This window comes from Nicotiana sylvestris, chromosome 8 (assembly GCF_000393655.2).
Source record: "Nicotiana sylvestris chromosome 8, ASM39365v2, whole genome shotgun sequence".
NCBI classification, from domain to species: domain Eukaryota; kingdom Viridiplantae; phylum Streptophyta; class Magnoliopsida; order Solanales; family Solanaceae; genus Nicotiana; species Nicotiana sylvestris.
Genome location: NC_091064.1, coordinates 199104526 through 199121719, shown reverse-complemented (window position 1 = coordinate 199121719; position 17194 = coordinate 199104526). Strand labels below are relative to the sequence as shown.

General features: G+C 42.6%; 1 pseudogene; it reads right to left on the bottom strand.

Moving 5' to 3' along the window:
• Window positions 1–555: 555 nt before the first annotated feature.
• LOC104217249 (protein ENDOPLASMIC RETICULUM-ARRESTED PEN3-like) lies at window positions 556–16699 on the bottom strand (annotated as a pseudogene).
• Between the last annotated feature and the right edge of the window lie 495 nt (window positions 16700–17194).

The following is a 17194-nucleotide window of genomic DNA, read 5'->3' as shown; positions in this document are numbered from 1 at the left end:
TTAGGCACATGCCTAATACTTCTTCAATGAGATGGACATCATCAATCTCCCCCTCCAGTCTCATTCATCCAGAGGAGGTAGCACTGTCTTCTAGTTTGAATGCATGCCGACAAGTTCTTTGCATAGCTCGAACTTGTTCCTTGGTACCACCTTGGTCAGCATATCTGCGGGATTCTCATTTGTAGAAATCTTCAAGACTTTTAGAGATTCATCATCTACCATTTCTCGAATCCAATGATATCTCACATCAATGTGTTTGGTCCTTGCATGGTACATAGAGTTCTTGCTAAGGTCTATTGCACTTTGACTGTCACAATAGACGACATACTCCTTCTGATGCAATCCTACTGCAACCCATTGATGATCATTACAAACTGCAATTTAGACAGCTCAAAATGATACAGAAACAACAACTACCATGCTCGATCTCAAAATAGCTCATGCCGGCTTCTAACTTTACTATAATCGTCAAGCTATTGCAAGCATCTCCTCAATTCGGACATGAAACCAACAATGTGAGCTCACACAGGATGCAAAGCTCACAGCTCTAGATGATCACAAATTTAAAACAACACCAGAAAACAGAGAACTTTGCCATACCTCAATACCCTCAACATCTTCTCTAATAACAAACAGCCTATCACTGGCTCCCTCAATCTTCTTTATGATCCCTCTTTCAGCATCTTCCACTTTATCCATATAATTCCTCCTGTAAAACCCTCCATGCAACACCATTTACCTCTCAACATCACTTTCTTTCTCCACCATTCTTGACCAAACCTCCAACTTTCCCCCTCTTCCGACAAACACATCCTTTCTATAACAGTGAAGTAAAATATTGCTTCCACCACTTGCTGTTGCGGAAGTCAAATGTATATAGTGTGAATAAGTCACAACTACTATACCAAAAATTATGGCAGCCACTAAATAATAAATAAGACAATAAAGCAACAATAAAAGGAATACCAGAATTTACGAGGTTCAGCCAATTTTGCCTACTTCCTCGGACACAACCAATATTTTATTCCACTCCAAAAATACAAGTGAAATAATACTAAAGAGAGAAGATACAAATTACTTAAGAAGATGAGAAGGCAAATGAGAGGTGTATTTAAATCCTAAATATTAGGCCTTCTTTTATAGGGTGAAACTCTCCCCCAAATGAAGTCCCCCACTGATGTGGGATGAACTTCTGACATATTCAACAAATTTCCACCTTGGCAAAATTCCACATCTTCAATTTTATTTTAATAACAAATTTTGGTTGTGTCTTCATCTTCAATCTTCAGTGTTCAACAATGTTGATCAAATCCAAACAATGTTGAAACTTGACCGCAGTCACCACTTTTGTCAGCATATCAGCAGGATTCTCCGTAGTATGAATTTTCTTCACCGTGATTCCACCTTCTTCTATGATTTCTCGTATAAAATGATACCGAACATCAATGTACTTCGTCCTTGCATGATAAACTTGGTTCTTCGCTAATTGAATAGCACTTTGACTATCACAAAAAATTGTGATACTTTTTTGTCCAATGCCAAGCTCTTTTAGCAACCCTTGAAGCCAAATTGCCTCCTTCAAAGCCTCTGTAATAGCCATATACTCTACCTCTGTTGTAGACAAAGCAACTGTTGACTGCAAAGTAGACTTCCAACTAAGTGGTGCCTTTGCAAAAGTAAACACATAACCAGTAGTTGATTTTCGTTTGTCCAGATCACCCGCAAAATTTGAGTCACAATATCCAACTACAGATTGATTGTCTTCCCGCTCAAAAACTAACCCAACATCTACATTATTATGAATATACCGTAGAATCCACTTCACAGCTTGCTAATGCTCCTTTCCTGGATTATGCATATATCTGCTAATAACTCCACTAACTTGTGAAATGTCTGGTCTCGTACAGACCATTGCATACATCAAGCTACCAACAACATTTGCGTATGGTACCCTTGACATATACTCCCATTCAGCTTCATCTTTTGGTGACATAGTAGTACTTAGCTTAAAATGGGGAGCAAGCGGAGTACTAACTGGCTTAGTCTTCTCATCTATGCCAAAACGTTGTAGTACTCTCTTCAAATATTTCTTTTGAGATAAACAGAGTTTCTTTGAACGTCTATCTCTTATTGTCTCCATGCCAAGAATTTTCTTTGCCTCACCTAGATCCTTCATCTCGAACTCCTTTTTTAGTTGAATCTTCAACTTATCAATTTCTTCCGAATTCTCAGAAGCTATCAACATATCATTAACATATAGGAGAATATATATAAAGGAACCATCTTTAAGTTTGCGCAAATATACACAATGATCGTATTTGCTTCTTTTGTACCCTTGCCGCAACATAAACTTGTCAAATCATTTGTACCATTGTCTAGAAGATTGTTTCAATCCGTATAACGATTTTTCAAGTTTGCACACCATATTTTCCTTTCCAGCAACTTTGAATCCTTCTGGCTGAGTCATGTAGATTTCCTCCTCCAAGTTTCCATGTAAAAACGCAATTTTTACATCCATCTGAACTAGTCCAAATACAACTATGCTACCAAAACCAACATAATTCTAATGGAGAAATGTTTTACAACTGGAGAAAACACTTCATTATAATCAATTCCCTCCCTTTGAGCATATTTTTTGGCAACAATTTTGCTTTGCAGCGAACATCTTCTTGGTTAGGAAATCCTTCTTTCTTTGCAAATACCCATTTGCACCCAATTGCTTTCTTTCCCTTCGGGAGATTGGCCAATCTCTATGTATGATTCTGATGAAGGGACTGTATTTCATCATTCATAGCAATCGTCCACTTATCTTCTTCTGAACTTTGGATTGCATCTTTATAAGTCGTAGGAACATCATCAGCTACAATTGAGGCGGCACAAGCAACCATCTCTATAAGACAAACAGATTTTGTTATTGTCCTTTTTTGCCTGCTGGTTGCTATTGATTCAAGTTGTTGTTGAGGTTCATGAGTTGGAATCTCCCTCTATACTGTCTCTTCTTCTAGAGGATAATCTTCATTTGTTTCCTTCTCTGCTTCTTGTGTAGGAAAAATAAATTTTCCCTCAAACTCCACCTGTTTAGAAGCACCCTTATTTTGTTTGGTATCTTCTATTACCTTATTTACCATAGCAGATTCATCAAAGGTAACATCCCTACTGAATATTACCTTTTTTGTCATAGGACACCATAAGCGATATCCTTTGACTCCAAAAGTAATCCCCATAAAAATTGCCTTCTTTGCTCTTGGATCCAATTTTGACTCTGTCACATGATAATATATGGTTGAGCCAAACACGTGCAAAGAGTCATAATCTACAGCAGGATTTCCATACCATTTTTCAAATGGTGTCTTGCCATCAATAGCAGCAGATGGTAGACGATTAATGAGGTGGCATACATATATAACTGCCTCAGCCTAAAATTCTTTGCCCAATCCAGCATTAGACAACATACACCATACCTTCTCCAATAAGGTCCAGTTCATACGTTCTGTCACTCCATTCTGTTGTGGTGTATGTCTGACAATGAAGTGTCGGATGATGCCATCTTTTTCACAAACCTTATTGAAATGATCGGCTTTGTATTCACCTCCATTGTCTGTCGAATACACTTGATCCTCCTGCCTGTTTGATTCTCCACCATAATTTTCCATTTGAGAAAAATTCTCAACACTTCATTTTTGCTCTTCATTGTATACACGAACACTCTTCGGGAAAAATCATCAACAAAGGTTACAAAATAGTGCTTCCCGCCCAATGAAGGTGTTTTGGAAGGACCCCAAACATCAGAGTGTACATAATCCAAAATGCCTTTAGTATTATGGATCGTTGTACCAAATTTAACCCTTATATGTTTCCTTTTGACACAATGCTCGCAAAACTCCAAGTTGCAAGCCTTTACTCGTTTTAACAATCCTTGATCTGATAAAGTTTTCAAGGATTTACCTCCAGCATGTCCCAAGCGTATGTGCCATAGCCTGGTTGCTTCTACCTCTTTTTCGTCACTGGATGTTACTGTCGCTGTCCCAATAACTGTACTACCGCGATAACGGTACATGTTATTGTTCTTCCGATTGTCCTTCATTACCACTAGTGCACCGGAACATACTCTCATCACTCCATTTTCTGTAATGATTTTGAACCCTTTTGATTCTAGGGCTCCCACAGAGATGAGATTTATCTTCAAACCCGGTACATATCAAACATCTGTTAATGTTCTGATCATTCCATCACGGTTCCTTAATCGTGTTGAACCAATGCCATATGAGGTAAGAGGGTTGTTATCCGCTGTGTGGACGACTCCATATTCTCCTTCTTGAAAATCCACGAACCAGTCCCTGTTGGGACACATAGCTACAAGCCGAGTCCATCAACTGTATGTTTGATGATGTTGATGACTCTGTTGTAACTAATGAGAAGTATGAATCATCACCATCAGCTACATTTGAATCCATAATGGCCTTTCCATTGTTATATTTGGCTTTATTCTTCATCATCGGACAGTCTTTCTTCCAGTGCCCCTTTTCTCGACAAAATGCACATTCATCTTTTCTGGGTCTAGATCTTGACTTGGATCTTCCTTTCTTTGTCATCGTTTGATTTTGAGGACGACCCCTCACAACCAGTGCTTCTCCTTCTCCACCCTTCTGTTTTTCTCCCTTTCTTTGTTTATAGATGTACAAAGTCGAACAAACTTCTCAGAGAGAAATTTTGTCATTCCCATGGAGTAGAGTAGTTTCAAGGTGCTCGTACTCATCAGGAAGTGACCCCAAAAACATCAAGGCCAAGTCACCATCATCAAAAGTTGCATTCATATTTTGCAAATCTGTGACCAACTTATTGAAACTAGTGATATGTTCATTCATCGTAGTACCAGGAACAAAGGTGAAGCGAAACAATCTCTTCTTCATGTATAATTTATTTTGACTGTTTTTCTTCAAAAATTTATCCTCTAGTGTTTTCCATAATTTACTTGTAGAAGTTTCCTTTGTGTATGGATATTTCTGCTCTCTAGCAAGGTAGGATCGAATGATACCGCAAACAACACGATTGATAATTCTCCAATCTTCTTCTCCAATAACATCTGGTCTTTTTTCTTCAATGGCAAGATCTAGCCCTTGTTGAAAAAGGACATCTAGAACCTCGCCTTGCCACATCCCAAAATGTCCTGACCCGTCAAAAATTTCTACCGCAAATTTCGCATTTGACACAATTCTTGTCATAAGCGAAGATGCCAATGATGACGTATTGTTGACACTTGATGTAGATTCTTCTTGTTTATTGTCTCCCATCTTTGACACAAATATTATTTAATAGCTGACGACACAAATCAATATTATTTCTTTTCAGGTGTGAAAAATCAGACTAAGCTGCAACCACAGAGCATACTCAGATAGAACCTTGACTCAGTTACCAAGATAAATCTTTTCTGATATGGAAGATTAGACTATGCTGCAACCACAGAGCATATTTAGACAGTACTTTGGCTCTGATACCAATTGTTGCGGAAGCCAAATGTATATAGTGTGAATAAGTCACAACTACTATACCAAAAATTATGGCAGTCACTAAATAATAAATAAGACAATAAAGCAACAATAAAAGGAATATCAGAATTTACAAGGTTCATCCAATTTTGCCTACTTCCTTGGACACAACCAATATTTTATTTCACTCCAAAAATACAAGTGAAATAATACTAAAGAGAGAAGATACAAATTCCTTAAGAAGATGAGAAGGCAAATGAGATGTGTATTTAAATCCTAAACATTAGGCCTTCTTTTATAGGGTGAAATTTTCCCCCAAATGAAGTCCCCCACCGATGTGGGATGAACTTCTGACATATTCAACACTTGCAACATGCCTCATACATGGATTTTTCTCTTCCAAATACACCCATGGATCTTCATTCAATTTACGAAGATTAGCCACTACCAAATCACCAGACTTTGAACATATCTTGAACACTGTCAATTCGTCCCGATCAAAGTCAATGTCAGCAAATGAATCACCAAATCGGCTGCTCCGACCCAACCCGGTAATAGCGCATGTACTACTGCTGTTAGGTTTGAGTGGGTCTTTGTTCAGTAACTTTAGGCTACAGTTTAGTATCCACTGGATTTTAGCTTTTACAGTTAATTTATTTTTTGTACTGGTTATATTTTCCTACCTTCTAGGAGTTAGCTTAGCATAATTAGTTACTTCCTTTGTATATAAACTCCATTGGAGGCTCATCAAATATACAAACTTTTCATTCTAGTTTTCTGCCTTCATATGGTCTCAGAGCTAAAACAACACTCTAACGAGTAAACTATCCGAATCCTCTCTTTTTTTCCTCTGCAAAAATGGGTTCCTCTACACCAGTTGCTAATGCTGACAACACCACTGTGTTCAAACATTTAATCCAATTCAACCCATCATCTCAGTTGCCCATTAAATTGTCTGGCAACCATAATTTCACTACATGGAAGGCCCAAATTGCCATGCTACTCCATGGTCATGACCTCTATGGTCATCTTGATGGCTCTACGCCATCTCCTCCGACAACAGTGACCACCAACAGCCATGAGACACCCAATCTGGAGTATAAGGATTGGTTTCGTCAAGATAAACTGATCCAAAATGCTCTAATGGTCTCTGTTGATGCCACCATTGCATCCACTGTCGCTTCTGCAGCCAACTCTAAATCTGCCTTGGGATCAACTCCATACTTCCTTTGCGAACAAATCACAAACTCGCATCTTTAGTCTCCGTCACCATCTCAGTCGGCTCACCAAAGACACCAAATCGATTGCTGAATACCTGCGAGAGATTCGATCTCACTCTGATGAACTTGCCACATCAGGTTCTCCTGTCGCTAATGAAGAACTTATGGTGAAAATACTGAGCGGACTCGGCCCAGAGTTTCGTGAGATCTCCACAGCCATACGGGCACACGACTCTCCAATCAGTTATAAGGAACTTCTTTAAAAGCTCCTTGAACATGAGATATTTCTCAAACATGAGGACCTTAAGAAAACTACCACACAAGTCACATCAGTTGTGGCTCAACGCGTCATGAATTCTTCACCAACTCCATGCAACAATCGACGCCCACCAAACAATAACAACAACTGGCGTACCCCAAATAGGCAGTCCAATCAAAACGCTAATCTACACTGGCGCAACTTTCCTAACCAATCTGTTCAACCCCCACGGGTTCGCTATCAACTATGTGATCGCTTTGGCCATACAACAAATGTGTGTCTCTCATGTTCCCATAACCACTTTGAAGCAAAGGCAAAATTTGTTGCACAAACACTACCAAGTGACCCCTGGATTCTCGACTCAGGTGTCTCTCATCACATTACTTCTGACACTACTTCCCTTCAGTATGTTCAAGACTTCAAAGGGATTGAGGAAGTAACAATGGGTAATGGTAATGGGATTCCAATTACTCAAACTGGTACTACTCATTTACATGCATCAAATAATGACTTCAAACTTTCTAATATTTTGTGTGCTCCAGCTATCAAGCGCAAGCTTATTTCTATTTCTCAGTTTTGCAAAGACAACCTAACCTCAATAGATATTTTTCCTTTAAATTTTTTTTGTAAAGGATTTGACTACGGAAACACCTCTTCTGTGCGGACCGAATAAAGCAGGACTCTACGAATAACTATCACTGTCTCGCCCTACCATCAATGTAGCCATTGCTGGCCCTTCCTTACATCTGTGGCATCAAAGATTGGGCCACCCCCATTCTCGAGTTTTATTTTCTATTTTAAATAGTTCCAGTCTTCCATATTCTTTGAAAGATAAATTTACTTATTGTAATTCTTGTTGCTGCAATAAGGTTCACAGATTTCCCTTTTATGCAAACACCTTGTGCAGCAAATATCCATTAGAAACAATTTACAGCGATCAATGGGGCCCCTCTCCAGTGGTTTCAATTGATAAAAAGAGATACTATTGTCGTTTTGTTGATCAGTATAGCAAATACATTTGGTTATACACAATGAAAAACAAAAGTGAAGTTCAAAAAATTTTCCAAAGCATACATCTTGTGCTTGAAAAACATTTTGGTCACAAAATACTCACCCTTTACACTGACGGAGGAGGAGAATATCAAATCATAGAACCGTACCTCAACTCCAATGGTATACAACACCTTGTTTCTCCACCACACATACCTCAAAGGGTTGCTATGGCTGAAAGACGTCATCGACACCTTATTGAGACAGCCAAAACGCTACTTCATCAAGCTGCTTTACCATCCAATTTTTGAACATTTGCTTGCCATCATGCAGCCTATCTCGTAAACCGACTACCCACAAGCACACTTGGTAACAAGTCACCTTTTAAATTTCTACTCAATGAGAAACCAGCTTATGACTCTCTTCGTACGTTTGGTTGTCTTTGCTACCCATGGCTCCGACCATATGCCCAAAATAAATTAGCACCATATTCAAAACCTTGTGTTTATCTAGGATTCTCCATCACTCATCATTCGCATCAGTGCTTTGAACCCACGAGTTCTAAAATATTTCTATCGCGGGATGTAAAATTTTTAGAAGATATTTTTCCATTTGAAAATATATTTTCTCAGTTAAAACAGAACTTCTCATCTTTACATTGGGAAACTTTTTTAGATCAGAGTAATCCTTCTATTTTCTGTCAACCACTAAATACAGTTGATCCAACTATAACTCCGCTGCCCCCTACTATTCCGTTGATGCGAGATACACGCCAAGATGTATGCTCACTTCGTGCCGCACAGGGAAACAACCCACAGCCAGATCAATCTGCAACTCATGACCCAGGTAACATTCAAACTGCTTCTTTATCTTCTGCTTCTATTGTACAGCAATCACCTGCTACTGAAAACCTACAACCCCACTTCGTCTTCCCGAGCCAACCCCCTTCCCCCTCTACTCAACCTATCTCTTCCAGTCGCCGACCATCAATTACTCACATTTATTGGCGTCGCCCAAACTCATCACACAGTTTGTCCCGACCCACTGATCCCATTGTTCAAGTTCCACAAATAGAGCCAAATCGTGTAGTAACGAGGTCTGAAAACAACATCTTCAAAAATATTCAAATTGGAGAGCCGCTATGAACATATCCAATACCTGTAACTCACAAGCAAGCACAAAAAGATTCAAATTGGAGAGCCGCTATGAATGCTGAATTTGATGCATTGATGAAAAACCAGACTTGGGAATTAGTTCCCCCAGACCGCACCAGAAACGTTGTCCCTTGTAAGTGGTTGTTTAGAATGAAAACTAACTCTGATGGATCCATTGATAGGTACAAAGCACGTTTAGTTGCAAAAGGGTTCACCCAAAGGCCTGGGGTTGATTTTCACAAGACATTTAGTCCTGTTGTTAAACCCAGCACCTTTCGGACAGTACTCACTCTTGCTGTACATAATAATTGGGCATTACATCAGATAGATGTCAACAATGCATTTCTTCAAGGGAAGTTTCATGAAGATGTATATATGTCACAACTCCCGGCTACGAAAGCCTGGATCATCCTGACTATGTTTGCCATCTCAAGAAGGCCATTTATGGACTTCGACAAGCTCCTAAGGCCTAGTACGATGCACTCACTGATTCATTGATTCAAATGGGGTTCCAAATGTCGTAGTGTGATAATTTTCTTTTTGTTCTGCACAATCTGGAAGTTACTATTTATGTTCTGATATATGTGGATGACCTCGTACTCACGGGCAGTAATGAAACACTCATTCAACATGTAATTACCTCTCTTTTGAAAAAGTTTTCTCTAAAGTATCTTGACTTACTGCACTATTTCTTGGGCATTGAGGTATACAGAGATGCCGACGGTTTGTTTCTCAGTCAATCTAAGTATATATAGGAGGTGTTACATGACACTCAGATGCAAGACTGCAAAGGTGTTCAGTCACCCATGAGCACGTCCACGAAACTACTGCTTGATGACGGAGCACCCAAAACTAATGGCAAAGAGTACAGATCTGTGTTTGGTAAGCTTCAGTACCTTTCGTTTACCCGACCTGACATCGCCTATTCGGTAAACAAGCTAACTCAGTTCAACACCTCTCCCTCCACGATTAATTGGAAGGCAGTTAAACTGATCCTTCGGTATCTTAAAGAAACATCCCAACATGGTATTCGTATTTCCCCACAACTTTCAACTGCTCTGTATACATATGCTGATGCCGATTGGGCAGGTGATATCAATGATCGCCGCTCCATCTCTGGTTATATTGTTTATCTAGGCACGATGCCTATCTCCTAGTGTTCTCGTAAGCAACATACTGTCTCTTGCTCCTCAACTGAGGCAGAGTATCGTGCCGTTGCTTCTGCCTTGTCTGAAACAAACTGGATCACACACTTGCTCAAAGATCTTCATGTGACGCTCTCTGCTGCTCCTACAATACTTTGTGATAACCTTGGGGTCACTTACATTGCTGAGAATCCAGTACATCATACAAAAATGAAGCACCTTGAGGTTGATCTTCACTTTGTTCGTAACCAAGTCCGCATTGGCCTAGTCCGCATATCGCATATCCACTCTGCGGATCAACTTGCGGATCCACTCACCAAACTATTATCCAAGCCGGCCTTCCAACACATGCTTCCCAAGTTACGTGTTGTATCTTCAAGCCTAACTTGAGGGGGCATAATAGCGCATGTACTGTCATGGGCTGCTTTCCAGACACGCCCCATGACCCCTTGGCTGCGCCCCATGGCGGCCTAGCAAGCCTCATAATGCCTAGCACCATGGTCGGCCCCGTGGTCTTGGCTGAGCCAAGTGACAAGCGCGCATGCGCCTCTGTCGCCCCACCGATGCCTCTCGCCAGCGCCCAAGGGCTGGCCAATGACAACAGCGCCGCGCGCCCTAACAATGCCGCGTGCGTAGATCCTGATGCCTCGCCAGCGCCCAGCTGCAGGCCCATTCCAGCAGCGCCTCGTGCACAGACCCTGATGCCAAGCACCAGCGCCCAGCCTCGGTCCAACACAGCAAGTGTCACGCGCGCCCACAGCAACGCGCGCGCAGACCCTGACCCGCAAGACAAAGTTTCTGCCATCGGATTTAGTTCTACCTTGTAATAAACTAAGTCCTTTTCATTGTAATCATAGGCTAGTTTACATCATTTCCATTTCAGTGTGCTTCTACAGCTTTATTAGGACTAGTCATGTAATGTTGGTTTATTTTTTTAAGCATTATTAAGGGGGACCAAACAATCAAACATTTTCAAGCAAGCATTTTTCTGGTGTCTCTCCCCCTCGACACCGCATCTTTGTAATCAGCATTTCAGTCATCAATAAAATCATCATCATCATTCAAAACCCAATTCTCTCTCAGCTTCCGCAATTGCTCATGACATTGGTTTTCTCGCACGACACTGACAACCTAGTATAGCGTGCGGAGGGGACCTCATTGGCAGACAGCAACCGCTCTGACATCGGTTGCTTAGCCTTACGTTGCCCTTCCAAAGAACATCAGGAAGGCGTTGCGTAACAGTTGGTATCAGAGCCTAGGCTCGACATCGGACGAGGGAACACATTTGCCATCATCACCATTTCTGACCATGGTGAATCATGGGGAGCATCTAGCATCCCTAGAAGAGACGGCTGACGGATTACGACCCATCATGGATACGGTGCCTGATCAAAACAACAACCTAGTACAAAGGTTGGACGACCTGGACCGCCGAATGCGGCAGGCCGAAAATGACATTGCAAACATCAGTCGTGACTCCGACGAGGACCGACAAACGGCAGCCATCGAAACTGCCAATATTCATGGCAAATTTGAGGACCTCCAACAGGAGCGTGCCGACGATTTAGCCCATCAGCAACATGAGGCAGACAGACTAACTGCCATGCAGCAAACCATAAACGACTTGACTGACAAGCTCAACGTTGTCAATGCTGCCTTACAGAGCCTACTTCGAGAAGGCGACCATCACATCAGGGGTGCAGCAAACCTCACCCCCATTCCACAAAAGCTTAAGATACCGGAGCCAAAGCCATACGACGGATCCCGGGATGCTAAAGAAGTGGAAAACTTCATCTTCGACATCGAACAATACTTCGATGCCGTGGGCCATTTGGAGGAATCCAAAAAGGTAGCGACTGCTGCCATGTATCTTCAGGGCGATGCCAAACTTTGGTGGCGGGTCAAATACGAAGCCATCAAGGCCGGTGAAGATACTCTCCAGACATGGGATGAATTGAAGGTAGCCATACGCCTGCAGTTCTTCCCCAAAAATGTGGAATACAATGCAAGGAGAAAGCTACGGTACCTCAGCCACACCAAATCAGTGCGGGAGTACGTGCGCGAATTCTCCGCACTCATGCTAAACATACGCGACATGGGGGACAAAGACAATCTCTTCGCATTCATAGAAGGTTTGAAACCTCATGCCCATATGGAACTACAGAGACAACGGGTAGACACCCTGCCCAAGGCCATTCAAGCTGCAGAATGCCTTGGCGATTATCATTTGGGAACTCAGAATGACAGGCCCCAACTGTCTGTCCGAGGGGGATTCAACGGGAACCATCCCAACAATGGTGGCCCAAGCAAAAGTGGGGGAGATCGGAGTGCATCCAAAACTAAGACTCCTCCCTCCAACAGCAACAGTGTTGCATCCATCAACAACAATCAGGGGAGAAAGCCTCCCTCAGAATGCCGTTATTGCGGCGGGGCACACTGGAACAATGAATGCCCAAACATAAAGGTCAATGCTCATCAGACTGTCGAGGATGAGTCAGACGCATCAGACACATCAAAAGAAGACCAGGTAGGCGTCTTCAATGCAATTGTTGGCTCTATCCCACATGCCTTAGCGGGGACCAGTGCATGTCCTCCTAAGAAAACATCAGTCCCAATCACCAAGAAAGGGAAGGAAAAGATGGATGAGAGGCCTCCTAAACAAGCGAGGACCCTAATGTTCGTCGAATTGAAAGTGAACGGAAAGCCCCTTCACGCATTGATAGACACGGGTGCCACCCACAACTACTTGTCATCAACGCAAGTAGAGCGCCTAGGTCTTGTTGTGCAAAAGAGCAAATGCCGCGTCAAGGCTATCAACTCACCACCCCAGACATTGGGTGGAACAGCTACAAATGTCCCAGTGAAACTTGGCCCATACAAAGGAAGCATCGACCTGCGCATCGCAATCATAGATGACTTCGACATCATAGTGGGTTTGGAGTTCATGAGGCAAACCAACACCATACCGGTACCATATGCCAACATGCTCCTGATGATGGGAGAAAACGGGGCCAAGCCCTGCACCATACCATGCTTTCCCATAAAGATGGCCGCTGAAAACATCTCGGCCATGCAGTTGGAGAAGGTAGTCAACAGACATGAACCTCAGGTTCAGGCTACCCTTCGCAGCAACAATCAGTCATCATGTCATCGGCCTCAAAAGACTGGTGACGCTCATCATCGTGTGAAGACTTGTCAGCCATGCCACAAGGACAAGTCGGATCACTCATCACAGCCGGGACCCTCGCAACCATTAGATGTCCCACAGAGACCATGGGAAAGTGTTTCCCTCAGATTCATCACGGGATTGCCCCAAGTCGGTAATCTTTCATCCATCATGGTTGTCATAGATCAGTTTTCAAACTATGCAACCTTCATAGCAGCCCCGCAAAACGCATCAGCAGAAGATACAACTCGACTCTTCTTCTCGCACATTGTCAAACATTGGGGCCTGCCCAAAGACATTGTTAGTAGGCGCGACTCACGCTTTACTAGCAACTTTTGGACCCATCTCTTCAGGTGTTTTGGGTCAACATTGAGTCACAACTCAGGCATCCATCCACCATCGGATGGCCAGATAGACCGGTTCGATGACATGCTGGAGGAATATCTCCGCAACTTTGCAACCGGATCACAGAAGCATTGGGTGAAGCTCCTGGATGCTGCTCAACTGTGTTTCAAGTCTCAAAAGAGCCATCATACAAACAAAAGCCCTTTTGAAATTGTTACCGGACAACAACCGCTTCTCCCGCAAATGGTGAATGCATCAACCATGCCGAAATCTCCTCGAGCTGCCAACTTCTCGAGCGAATGGGAGTGCAACATGGGGATAGTGCGGATCTATCTCGTCAAAGCCCAAGAGCGGGCAAAAAGGTTCACCGAACAAAAGCTTTGCTTTGCCCAACATCAAACAGGGGACAAAGTAATGCTATGCATCCCAAAGCGGTACTTGTTTGCAGAAAGGACCCATGACCCTCGCCTGCAACAAAAATACATCGGGCCCCTGCCCATTGAAAAACGCATTGGGAAGTCCACATACCAGGTGAAAACTCCATCCTGGTGGAAGATCCATCCAGTCTTCCATGTCAGCCGCATGAAATCATTGCGTCGCTACAACAACAAGCTCACAGAACATAGGGGCGCAAACCTCCCATCCAACAACCATCAAAAACATCATCATCATCATCATCATCATCATCATCATCATCATCATAAGGCTCCGAGGACGGCGCCAACTCAGGTGGGGGAGAATGTCATGGGCTGCTTTCCAGACACGCCCCATGGCTGCCTAGCAAGCCTCACAATGCCTAGCGCCATGGTCGGCCCCGTGGTCTTGGCTGCGCCAAGTGACAAGCGCGCATGCGCCTTTGTCGCCCCACCGATGCCTCTCGCCAGCGCCCAGTGGCTGGCCAATGACAACAGCGTCGTGCGCCCCGACAATGCCGCGCGCGCAGATCCTGATGCCTCGCCAGCGCCCAGCTGCAGGCTTATTCCAGCAGCGCCTCGTGCACAGACCCTGATGCCAAGCACCAGCGCCTAGCCTCAGGCCAACACAGCAAGTGTCGCGCGCGCCCACAGCAACGCGTGCGCAGACCCTGACCCGCAAGACAAAGTTGCTGCCATCAGATTTAGTTCTACCTTGTAATAAACTAAGTCCTTTTCATTGTAATCATAGGCTAGTTTACATCATTTCCATTTCAGTGTGCTTCTATAGCTTTATTAGGACGAGTCATGTAATGTTGGTTTATTTTTTTTAAGCATTATTAAGGGGGATCAAACAATCAAACATTTTCAAGCAAGCATTTTTCTGGTGTCTCTCCCCCTCGATACCGCATCTTTGTAATTAGCATTTCAGTCATCAATAAAATCATCATCATCATTCAAAACTCAATTCTCTCTCAGCTTCCGCAATTGCTCATGATATTGGTTTTCCCGCACGGCACTGACAACCTAGTCTAGTGTGCGGAGGGGACCTCATTGGCGGACAGCAACCGCACTGACATCGGTTGCTTAGCCTTACGTTGCCCTTCCAAAGAACATCAGGAAGGCGTTGCGTAACAGTACTACTGCTGTTAGGTTTGAATGAGTCTTTGTTCAGTAATTTTAGGCTACAGTTTAGTATCCACTAAATTTTAGCTTTTATAGTTAATTTATTTTTTGTACTGATTATATTTTACTACCTTCTAGGAGTTAGCTTAGCACAATTGGTTACTTCGTTTCTACATAAGCTCCATTGGAGACTCATCAAATATATAAACTTTTCATTCTAGTTTTCTGCCTTTATACTCGGGTTCATTCGTCTCCCACACAACGTCCCCTGACCTGGGGTCCCACAACGGCACGTAACCCGAATACCCAAAAGCTCCGGCGGTTACAGAAACGCCAACTAATGCATTAATCTCTGGCAAAAAAGTCAACTTTCCGACGACTGTTGACTTCGCCGAATTCCCAGATTGCCTTCCCAACTCTGAAACCGCTTTCATCGTACACTAGTCGATACTCAAAACAATTCTCTCTATGCTGACACTCGAAGGCCGCAAACGCAGAGTTCGGCGAGTCAACGCAGTGTCGGTCCATTCGACAGACCCAACTCTACGTCCATTAGCCTATAAAAATGGAGCCCCGACTCGAATTCAGACCCGAAAACCGCCAAATCGGGTCCAACCTTCCGAATCGAGCTGATGTAATCAAGATGGGTCCGAATAGATTCGGTATGGGTCAAACTCCAATCGTAGACCGAAACCTGCCCCCATGAGCTACCCAAACGGAGCCGTCAGAATCAACGGCGTTAAAGTCCGTTACAACGCCGTCAGACGAGGGGCGGATGGTCGAAAAGAGTGACGCGTCGATTCCACTGAGTTGACTCTGAGCGAGTGCGGATCTGAGCTGTGATTCAATTCCGTAGTAAACAGCTTCGTCGATGAGCTCTTGATTGGAGAATCGTTTTGCGGTCGAAGGGAGACGATTAGACCGGAGAAGAGCTAAGAGAGCCGAGAAGATTTCTGGGTCCCGGTCGATGAAAACCGGTTCGTCGGAATTCCGGTTTGATAAGGCAGATAAGAGAGAATCTGGTCCACCAGAGCGAAGTGTTGATACTGTTGTTTCAAAGAGCTTGCCTCCGTCGTTGAGCTTCACAAGGTCGCTGACTTGGCTTTGAATTGTTGTACGTCGTGCTCCGTTGATTGTACCATCCTCCATGGATCGGGAATTAGATGTCGGAACGATTCAGTTGACCCAACGGCGAATGGCTTTGTAAATTGTTCTGTTTTATCTTTTGATTATTTTGGTTGAAAAAATAAATAAATGAAGGTTATTGATTGTTTTTAATTTTGTTTTATTAGATGGATTCTAGAAGTTACTTCAAGGAGTATTGAGAAATTTAAATAAATAAAACAAAATTTGTTCTTCGTGTTTTTAGTTGATGGATTACAAATATTCAAGCAAATGCTCAAATTTCTTGTTGTGACGATTTTTATATTTGTGCAGATACTTTTGTGTCATAACTCGTATCCAATTTGATTTTAAAATCAAAATGTTTTTTTTTGCTCAATCATTTTTTTTGTTGTTGTTAATTATCATATTTTATTACCAAGCACGAAATTACAACTCAAAACAAACAAACACTGAATCTGGACATCCTCCCAGACTCGTTTCATTCAAACTTCTATCCTACTTACTGACTATTAGTTTACAATTCTAATTATATTGTCAGTACTTCATCTTCCCTTATGGATAAAAATTCAACTCTTCAAGCCTTCTTCTTAGTCTTGACAACGTATAGCCCCTTCCACATATCATTTGTATAGTTTGCTTAATCAGTATCCCTACTTGCTTTTGCTTAAGTTGAAAAATTCTGTGGTTTCTCTCCTGCCACACGTGATAGATACAACTTACTAGTGCTATTATGTAGATTTCAGAATTTGCTGATATGCTTTTTGCA